Raw genomic sequence first — 10,941 nt, forward strand, 5'->3', positions numbered from 1 at the left:
ATGTTTGTAGATGACAGGCCCACTGTTCACCACAGCAGGCTTCTCGGTCAGACAAACCGGCTAAATCTGGAGGTTCCTCTGAGCACAGTGGTGTGTGAAATGACACCCAGCTGCTTTTTAATATCATGGCGGACTGACAGACACCACAGGAAGCTAAATTTACATGCCATTCTTTATCTTCAGCTATTACATTCTGCTTATTTATCAAAGAGTCGTCTGACCAAACAGTCTCTGTAGAAATCATATGCAATGTTTGATTACGTGCACTGTGACACTGCCTGTAACACATCTAGGAAGATGAAGATCACTGTGATGTTTTCTGATTTTTTTTCCTGAACAGGGTTACACTGCACTCCACTTGGCTGCCCTGCATGGACACCCTCACATCATCCAACTCCTCATCAATAACTACAGTAAGTCATCAGCGGTCCTCACCACCACCACACGGAACGTTATTCATCTCCCCCTCTGACCACATGGCTCCACATGTGGACACTTCAGTGCCTGAAAGGCCCCTCATTAATAAATGATCCCCAACACAAGCAGAAGCACGTAGGAAAGAGACCCAGATGACAAGCCTGTGTTCAGAGCCCTCAGACAAAGGAGCCTTCTGGGGCCCGCACAAGTCCACAGAGGGGCCCAGCGACAGAGCCTCCGCACTCATCAGCTGTAATGAGCCAAGCCAAGATATCAGTCAATAGAGCAATTCATTAGCAGCTCCCCCGAGACGTTCAGGCTGGACGTGGGGAATGTGGACTTAGATGGGGGTCTGTCACTGAAGCCCCCCCATGCACTGATTAGACGTCCATATGTTGTGTGTTAGGGAGCCGCCTAGCTGCGTGGTGCTCGCCATTCTCTCAGGCGCATATGGCTGCCAGGGTCACTGTTACCGGACACTGTCTGTGTACACACAACAGAATTTCCATATGCTGAGTGGAAATGAGTGTTCAGAGCCCTCCTCCGGCCAGCCTCCCTGCTTCCCATGGACCCCCCTTTGTGCCCCGGCTACCAGGAGACAGCAGCCCAACAAGAGAGAGGGCTCACTGGGGGAGGGGGAAGGGCGCATGGGAGGTAGGGCTGAACAGAGGGACTCTACAGCCAAGTTGATTCAAATGTACAAAGTGCTAATTAGCAACATATCTTAACAATTAGTTTAGATCAGGTTGTAAGCAATGTAATTAGAAAATGTTTTAACACAGTCACAACTTAGTAGATCTTACATAACAGAAGCACTTATGTTACACAATTATCCCTAATCAATTTATGATACCATTAGCCAAAGAGAGAATCGTTATATTTGATAGCCATACATATTTTTTCAAGGAATCAAACCAGACAATTGATCCATTATAAGAGAGCATGCACAGATAATTTATTGAAGAGTTGCCGCATTAAAGCTTTGGTCAACACACTTTTACAGATTAATAATGACAACTTCTCATTTGGATCTCAATTTGTATTTCTTAACTATGAAACATTATTTTTAAAAAGGCATTGGAACACACTGCATATTGGTTATTACAGATACCTTGCAAAATACTTGCCATAATGAAATATTTCCATAAAGATATAGTAGCTTGTCACAAAATACAGCCACTTTATAAGAATTAATATATTGCACATGGGAAATCGGAGAGCCAGGTCTAAGCTTGTCTTAACACACAACACATGCAGCTGTTGAAACTGAGAACTATTATTTAAAGCTGGTGTATAAGGAATCGTTTTGGGAATACTTACATTATCTAGTTTTACATAGTGATAGCCATCAGGAAACTAGATGCTCTAAGAAAAATGTCTGAGGCTTTCTTGAGCTTTGTAATCAGCAACCAAGATCTCCATGCCGCCTGCCTATGTTAACCAATCTAGAGATTAAAAATGCCTGATAATAATTTTATGTTTATACTGCACATTGAGTTAAAGGGGATTGACACTAGCAGAAGGGGACTGCTCTGGAAGGGATTGGAATCGCTTACATTGCTTGACATAACGTAAATATTACTCTTAGCCATCATATTTAGATTGAAAGTTAAATGCTACCACTACTACCACTTCTACAGCAACTAACAACAACAACAACAACAACTACAACAACACATGAATATTTATATAGGCTAGTTATTATATGAATGTAATACTAATTTAGCTTTTAGATTCACGATACGTAGCCGAAAAGTTTAAATTAGTTCAAGACAATCATGGGAAATCGGGTAAGTTTCAGCATGAGCTTTTCACAGTTAACTCCTCTCTCTGTTGAACATGTGAATGTGGCTAATTACGGACATCTCCCAGCCATTTGTCAGATGCTGCTCATGTTGTCTCAGCCTAATTGATTGAGCTGTGGGAACTTGCACTCAGTCACTCTGCTGAGTGAAGCTGTGCCAGGGCAGAACCCCATCACGCTGGCACCCCCACACCCCCACACTGCTTACTGTTGACTAATTGACCAGTGTGTCAACATGGCAGTAGGCTGCTGATGACAGAGCGATGGGCCAGATGTTTAATGTTTAGTTACAGATTGCGTATGCATCAGGAATTTTTGCAGTGCACCATAAACAGAACAGTTTTGCACATTTAGCAGTGTATTAGATACGATACAAGTCTGTAGTGTTAGTCTGTAGTGTTAGTTGCCTTGACTCTTACTCCTACAGGAAGCACTACAGCTTTACCACTCAATTGCAATTAACTAATTTAAATTGTTATAGTTATTATTACTATACTATAATGTGATATATTAACAATGTTATAACGGTAACACTTTCTATAATGTAGTTATGTTGTAATTATAACCACACAAACAGTTATAATTAAATTGGGGGATATGTTCAGGTGGTGATGCCTAAAACAATCCTTTCTTATATACCACAGCCACACCACAAATAGTAGGCTACTCTCCTTAGAATTTTAGAATTAGATCCTTGAATCAAAGTGCCCACACACAAAAGAATGGGCAGACAGGGATGTCTGTCCGGTTGCAGGTTTTCTTACTGCTTTATGTAGCCAGGCTGTTGACATGTTGAAAGCAGGTCCTGGGGATGGCCACGTTAGGGGATTACACAGATTACAGAGAATGTTGATATAACATAAATTATATATTGTAAACACAATTGGGGCAAAGTAGCTTGTGGTAGCTTGTGGTGGAGGATAATGTGATTGGCTGCCCCAGTCATAGCAGCTGATGCATTGGAGGATTTGATGTCTGTTAATCTGTCTCTGGACATTTGTGGACTAGACTATTTTATTTGTCCTTGTTATTCTAAAGACACATCAGTAAAGATGGACAGTGTACAGTTGTGCAGTGCACAGTTGTACAGTGTACAGTTGTAAGGAATCTGGTATTGCATGACGACATCCAAATTAACCAGGATGTTTTAACAAACATTAACACTATTATTATTGTTATTTATAATATTATCATTATTATTTTTATTGTGACATTTTTGTCGATGTTGTCATTGTTGTTTGTAGTAGTGCTATAGTAATGTTTTGGACTGACCCTAGAGAACAGGGTGAGTGTTCATACAACATGAGGGAGCAGATGAAATAGTTGAGCCAGTGGGCGTTACTCTAGCTCCAAAGCAGTAAGCGTTGGGCTTTGAAACGTAGCAATGACATGACACTATACCTACTATAGTCCCACCAGTACTGTTGTTTAGATAGACTGTGCAGATGACTTAATGCTGAATGCAAATAATAATGTATGCATTTGTAAATACAGCTTTCTTTTTGCAAAATATTGCTTTTGGTTTGATTATAAACAGAAGCTACCTTCTGAATGGATTTTCATAATTGATACAAGATTATGTTTTCTACTTGAACATGTAGGTATAACAGGGCCGCAATATCAACAGTTTAAAATATGGCCATAAATAATAGGGTACTATGAATATTTTGATGTCACTTTATAATTAAATTTTTATTGCAGATCATTCCATTTTATTGCAGAGCATTCCATTGTTATAAAATGTAGAAATAGTAAATGGCATATTTCATCAGTTAAAAAAACTCCAACCTCACGGCCCTGAACTCAGTCCTATGTCCAGATTCACTTGACTGCACAAGAGGCAGATGCTAATACTGCATGTCTGAATGTAAAATGTATTTATAAAAATGCATTCAGTTGTCACTCACTCTGAAAAGGCATCACAGGCCGCTGACACTTCAAATAAAAACAGAGGACGTTGACCTTTATTACTAAAGGCTGTTCTTCCTCGCTCTCCCACTTTCTACAGCTGCCCTGCTTTCAAATGCACAGTTCACCCTCATCCATTCTGTGTTATCTGAAATAATTATCCCACCACTTCTCAGCCTCTCCCTGGTGGCTCGCCAGCGCTTAGAGGCCCCTGGTCGGGGGGTTTGGTGGGGGATTTGAGCTCCAAGTGGCCTGGCAGCCAGCTCTTAATTAACCACCCAGGTATAAGAGCTGGTCCCTGAGCAGCACCTGTCCATATGGCTTCAGTCGGACCACAGTGATTAACAGTGCCAGGAACACAGGACAGACAGGCTGGCCAGTCCCTCACCCGCCACAAACCCGCACTATATTACTTTTAATGACTCCCCAATGGTGGACATGACAATGGTGGGGATACATTTATTCATTTAAAGTACCAGGACCGTTTGTTTCTCATACTCGTCATGGTGGTCATTACTGCAACATGAGAGAGAGAGAGAGAGAGAGGAGGAACACTCCTCTACTGTGTGTGGGTTGTGTGTGGGTTTGGGGGGCGTAAATATATTTGGGTGGGTGGCTGCCTTTGTGTTTGTGTTCTTCATTTCTTAGTGTTCATTGTGATACTTGACAAATGACAAATTTAACACTTATATTTATTATTTTAAATATGTTGTTAGCTAAATACAGATCTAGACTAGTTAAGAAAATAACAGGGTGTATGAGCATTGTGTTTTGCATTTTTTTTATTTCAGCACCAGGTTCTGTTTTACCCTGGAAAAAAATCTGTATCACCAAGCTGTAGATCACAGGTCTGTGTTCGATGCAGTGCCATTGTTAGAGAGAGTGGGTGGCATTAAAAGCTCATTCATGTCTTTAATGACCCACATAATGGCTGTGTGTCTATGGGAACCCAGCACCGGATAATACTATGAACACCCTAATGCTCACAGAATTAAGGAACAGCTGTCACACCATGAAAACGAGATGAAAATCTAATGTGCCAGCACTTCAGCATCCCACAGCCACTAGCTCGGAGGATAATTATCCTGCTTAGCTGTTGGAGCACTCTCTTGAGTTTAATACATATAAATGCCATATTGTATTTTGCACTGAAGGTAGCCACTTAAGTAGCTATTTAGCTTTTTGTTTAGCATGCATCCTATGTTTTAATCTTGTCTAATTAATGGGAAGTGTCAGAGAGCCATTTGTGCTTGTATTAGATGCCAAGGCCAACATCAGAGACTACCATGGGAAAATGGCGGTGCATTACTGGACTGGCAGCACGGATGTCTTCAATAAGCCAGGCTCTCAGTCAGGTGAACTTGCCTGCAACAGCTGTTAATGCTGTACATCTATATGTTTCCATTTTTTAGGATTAATGTCCAGTAAATCATCTATTTTAGCTAAGCATGATGCTCTGGTGTGCCTTTATATTGTTACTGTCACAGCTCCATGTGTCCATGTTGGAGACTGATCACGGTTTCATTCACTCAGGTGGGAAGTGGTCAAGAGGAAGGCGAGCCCAGAGGTACACCCACTTCTCCTCTCTGCTGATGTCTCGCTCGCGGAGCCAAGGCCATCTGAACATGGAGCTGGACACTCCGCCCCTGCCTCAGGCCCGTGCCCACTCCCCGTCCTGAAGCTCCCCACTCACACGTCCAGTCAGGGGACTCCCCCCGGGAGCTGAGGACCTCCCCATCATACTGGTCCTTCTCACATCATGCCACTCAGCACTTACTGAAGGAAAAAGCAGACATCACACCTTTAACTTCAGTGAAGCTCAGACCTCTAACATGGCATGTAGATATTTTTTAGTAAAAACGTGGTGGGGAAATGTACAGTTATGAATATTTAACCTTGGTTCTCTGAAGGAAAACATGAGATGTTAACCAATGGGAAGTCATCACCGCATGACTTCATCAATCTGAATCTCCAATCACTTGTCTTTGAGAACTTTTCAGGCCTTACACTATATGAGGGCTCCCATCAGTAAACTAGTCCTTTTTTCAATCTTCGAGAAACCAACATATTTTGCCTTGCCATCTTTTAGCCTGTTTTTTTGTCTATGTTTTGGTAAATATGGCAACCTTAAGGGCAGAACAAATACTATACTCCAGTATTCATACAAGGCCTAGTGCCAGATAGTTCTAATGATATCTGATATACCACAGTCCACTTCAGTGGAGTTGTGTAATTAGGCTGTCAGCAGAGCCTTGGTGCCTACAGCCTGCAGTGTGCCAGCCCAGCCTAAAAACATAATCTATTTAAACCCAATACATACAGAGGCATGCGATAGCCTGCATGAACAATCGCAGTGGAGGAGAAGGGGATTGTTTGAGAGGACACGTCTCAGTATCTTGCACATTATAGCAAGTCTCTGTGTTCTGTTTACCAGACACTTCTGGCTGTAAGGTGCACTCATCTCGGCTGTGTTCTGTCCGGTGATGTGCAGACCATGACAGGGTCTTTTGTAGCTGCAGGTGATTGGAGTTCATTGTGACTGTGTGGTGGACACACACAGATGGTCAGCTCAGGGTACGATTTCTTCCTGATGGATTATTTGGGGTAGAGTTACCTATCTGGTGATGCACTGGCCTCTCTCTGTGTGACCTGAATGTCATGTGACTGCACAGAAGGAGACAGAGAAGAAGAGAAATGATGTAAGACAAACTCAACACAAAAGGCCACACAAATAACTGTACTTACTGTTATTACAAGGAATCTATTGAGCTACAGTATGTGATCACTACGCCAGATGGTACTGACATCACAGTAAAGAATACACACAGGTGTAAAACATGTCGCTCTTTTAGTCAAGAGACGTCTAATAACTGACAGAAAGTCAGTCCATTTATCTATTCTCAGTCATCCAAATGTGTTAAATAGACAGAGTAGTCTGCAAAGAATGTCATTGTATGTTTAGAGTGATTTGGCATATTCATGGTATGGGACATTTTAGAACACATTTTAATTTATTTTGTATTTTATTGTATTTTGTATTTTGTTTTGCATTATCTGTTATAGTGAGACAGAGAGGTACTGTTTCATATCTACTGTATATCTAGTAATCCTTTAGTAGTTGGGATTATTTGCAGTATTAAATTGAGTTTTTCCAACAGCACATTAAATTCATTTATTTAAAAATCCTGTCTGTCTTTTCATACAGTGGTAGTCTTTGACAGGAATATGATATGACAATGGAAATTTGGCTTAAGTGTAAAAAATATGAACTAAAATCTTTTACTGATTTTTTTTTAAACTGAAATTTATGAGCCAATCCAGCAGGCGGAGGTGAAGGGCAGTGACTCAAACAGGCAGAAGTGGCAGCGCTGGTTTCACAGGGAACGCCTCTGGCAAAAGTCTTGTAGGTGAAAGATTTTGCCGCAGTCCACTTCTAAAATTTCAGCAAGTTGTCTCCAGACATGTAGACACTATCTAAATTGATGAAGTCATAGCTTGCTCTGTGAGACTGTTCAAAAGAAAACGTAGAAGTAAGCAGCAACACACACACACACACACACACACACACACATTCACGCTTTCTCTGACACACTCCACAAATCAGAGTGTCTTTGTCAGGGCTGCGCCTCTTTCTCAGCTGTGTGTGATGTGAGAGTCATCTCTGTCTGGCTTGGGGATTCAGTGGTGAGGTGTGAGGGAGCTAAAGGCGGCTGAGCGGAGAGCCCAAGTGCTCGGCCCAAGTTCACATGCAGGAAGCAGTTGTCCATATCTGGACCATTCCTATATAGAATATGGGACAGTTTATAGGTATTGTCTGAATGTTTTCCTTTCTTCCTTAATACTTTGATGTTTCAAAAAGAATATATTGAAATAAATGTAGATATTTTGAACTTATATTTCAAACTATGAATGATATGCAAAGAAAATGTAGCCTTAATACCCTCACTTAAATATATCTTGCATTTACACAGGATTGCCAAAAAAACATTGTGATACTGTTAAATAATTAGGGTTCAGGTTTGAACACCACCCTGAGCAAATACCTGTCTTCCTCTCAGTAAATGTTCGGTCACTTCTGGTCAGAGAGTGTGTGCCTAAGCTCACAATGTGATGCTGGCATCCATGAATATTGAGACCATATGTGGGGGGTGGCTTTTTGCCCTGCTGGTGAGACATTCCCAGAGCAGTCTGAGAGCCTGATACACGAGCTGTACACACAGCTTTGGTAAACACTATAGCAGAACAGACCATAGCAATTATATCAGACAGCCATATTGTGCAGTGATTTGTCATCAATGTAATCAAAGACATGGTGACAAATATTTTATTTAATGGACAAACTAATATCACAAAGATATATGTAACCTGACTTGGTATTTGCTGACATTTTCTGTTAGTCACACTGACACCTATAAAACAGCCAAGGTCAAAGTGTGTTCTTGTCAAACTGGCATCTTAATGGAGCTAATAATCTGTAATGATGGATGGCAGATTTCTTGGCCTCACTCCTTGTTAAAGATGTTCCTGGACACCTGGTCACACACAACATAGCGTTCAGGCTCTGTGCTGCTTTTGATTGTGTAGCTCTCTGTGTCTCTGTTGAGAGTGATCTAAATGAAATGTAGTCTGTCACACATTTAGTGCATGCTGCAGAGGATCATCACAGATGAAGGAGGAACTAGAAAAAAATGATAAAAATGGATAGAGGCCGCCTTTATATGTTTTGCAGGAGTAATGTTTGTGCTGTGATAATCATCTTGAACTGAAGTGAAAAGGTGAACTAGATTGTAAAAGGCAGGAATTCCTGCCAAGTTAAACTGCATTCCTTGTGTCAGCAGAGTAAAAGTCTCACCTCCCTTTGAGGATTTTTATCACTTCTCTTTACCACTTCGGCTTGGCTTCTGTAAATCCAGACCTTTGACTAGAGGCACTGATGATTCTAGTTAGAGGGCTAGGGTCAGTTACATCGGCTCATTTGCAGGAGAGCGACATCATTCTAATTGGATTAAATGTTGTAGCATTTTCAATGTTTGTTTTCTTATTTACTTATACAGCACAACAAACAGTGATGGGGAAAAAGCAGCGAGAATGCAGGGGAGCAGGGCTAAAGATATACATACTATTGGATTCAAATATCATTAGGAAGCTATTAAAGTAGCAGAAATTACTGTGTAGTATCCTTTGTAGTGTCCCTGTAAAGTCTGTCCAACCACTCACATCCTAGATCAGGCACTTCCTGTGTTTGGGATATGTCTGTCAAGGGATGTATTTTTTTTTTCTTTTGAACAGCTGTGACCTTAACTTATGTTACTGTTAGTGTTGTGACACGTTTCAATTTCAGAGATAGAGGCACTCCATATCAGTCTGAACCCTTTCATAGCTAAATCCTCTATGGAGTGGAGTCTACTGTAACAAAAGAGCCCTCTTAGTTAACCTCCCCTGTCAGCATAGTCTGTACACTGGAACATAATACAGGGCCATACATCAGTGCTTAACCTGCCTGCACTCTTTCTCTCCAGAGTCCACCATTAGATTGATCTGCCTCAGGATTCCCAGCTCTCAATAGTCACCGGTTTAGATTACAGAGCTGTTTGGACAGCGCTTTATCGGCGTAATTGCTTTTGAGCTGATCGTCGCTCTCAAGGGTCATGAAGAGAAGAGAGAAAAGCTGGAGTGAGTAACCTTAGTCACCTGCATGTTTAAAAAAAAAAGTCTATTGCCACAAGAGGATTTCAGTCTATGTCTCTTCAAAGGGATCAATTATTGTTCATTTTCATCATTGCTTTGACATGCCTAAATAGGAATACAAGTCAACAAGATACACATAGGGCATTTTGTCACACAAGGGAAGTGTAATTATTTAAAAAAAAAACCTGTTGAAAATATCTAATCACACAGCAAACAGAATTTGACAAACCGATAGGGAGCTTACTATTTTGATTGTTTCAATTTAGAATTGTCTCAAATTCCATTCTAAGAATATTACTACTAATATTACTACTACATTATTAGTATAATGTGATGACAGTTTTGCATTTGCCCTCCCTCAATTCAATATTTTGTTTTTCATTTCTCCTTGCTCTAGACTATTTCCAGAATCAAAACATACTAGATCCCCTTTGGCCTTTTCACATATGTAAAAACAGAAATGTTTGCTGTTTGCTTAATTAACTAACAAGCTCTTGTGCACTGTAATGCTACTTAGATAGGAAGCCCATTTTAAACCACACTTGAATGAAAGAACAAAGGTGCTTTTTGTGCAGCTTGTGAAATATCAAAAGTACACAAATACATCACACTCAGCATAATATTTTGATTGTCTAGAAAATGCCCAGGTGAGTGCTTTCTCTGACATGTTTGTATTTCCCAATAAGTAGGTTACACACAAAGGAAACAGACATAACAAAGAGAAAGCAATGAGTTTATCTAGGTAGCACCAGCAAATCAATCAAATTTGAAAAGTGATTTAGAGCTGTGAGTAAGGTGTGTTGCCCTAGATTCAGCAGGTGTGCAGAGCAGAGTGGCTGTGAATGAGAAAGGTACACATGCCCAGAGCTCAAAAGGCCATTACTTGGGCTTCAGCTCATCACTTCAATGGAGGATGATGGACAAGGGTGTTAATGCTACATTTCACATTGATCTCACTCACATCCATTCTTATTTCACAATTTTCTAATTCCATTGCATATGTGAATCACTAAACATTTTACTAGTTGTCTTTTTTCCAGCACAGGATTGTTATGTGAGTAAATAGCAGACATACAGTATTAGGAGCAGCTGCTTAAAAAAAAAAAAATTACCATAAAATTACC

General features: G+C 40.6%; 1 long non-coding RNA gene across 1 annotated transcript; it reads left to right on the forward strand.

Moving 5' to 3' along the window:
• The first annotated feature begins 339 nt into the window (after nt 1-339).
• LOC143139777 (uncharacterized) lies at nt 340-7,111 on the forward strand. The gene is made up of 3 exons (XR_012990457.1): nt 340-413; nt 5,389-5,484; nt 5,663-7,111. It is a non-coding gene; the product is annotated as an uncharacterized LOC143139777 (long non-coding RNA).
• The last annotated feature ends 3,830 nt before the right edge of the window (nt 7,112-10,941 follow it).

This window comes from Alosa pseudoharengus, unplaced genomic scaffold (assembly GCF_046254945.1).
Source record: "Alosa pseudoharengus isolate Yale_2024_CS ecotype anadromous, Long Island Sound unplaced genomic scaffold, YU_APseudo_1.1 YU_APseudo_1.1_scf_10, whole genome shotgun sequence".
NCBI classification, from domain to species: Eukaryota; Metazoa; Chordata; class Actinopteri; order Clupeiformes; family Clupeidae; genus Alosa; species Alosa pseudoharengus.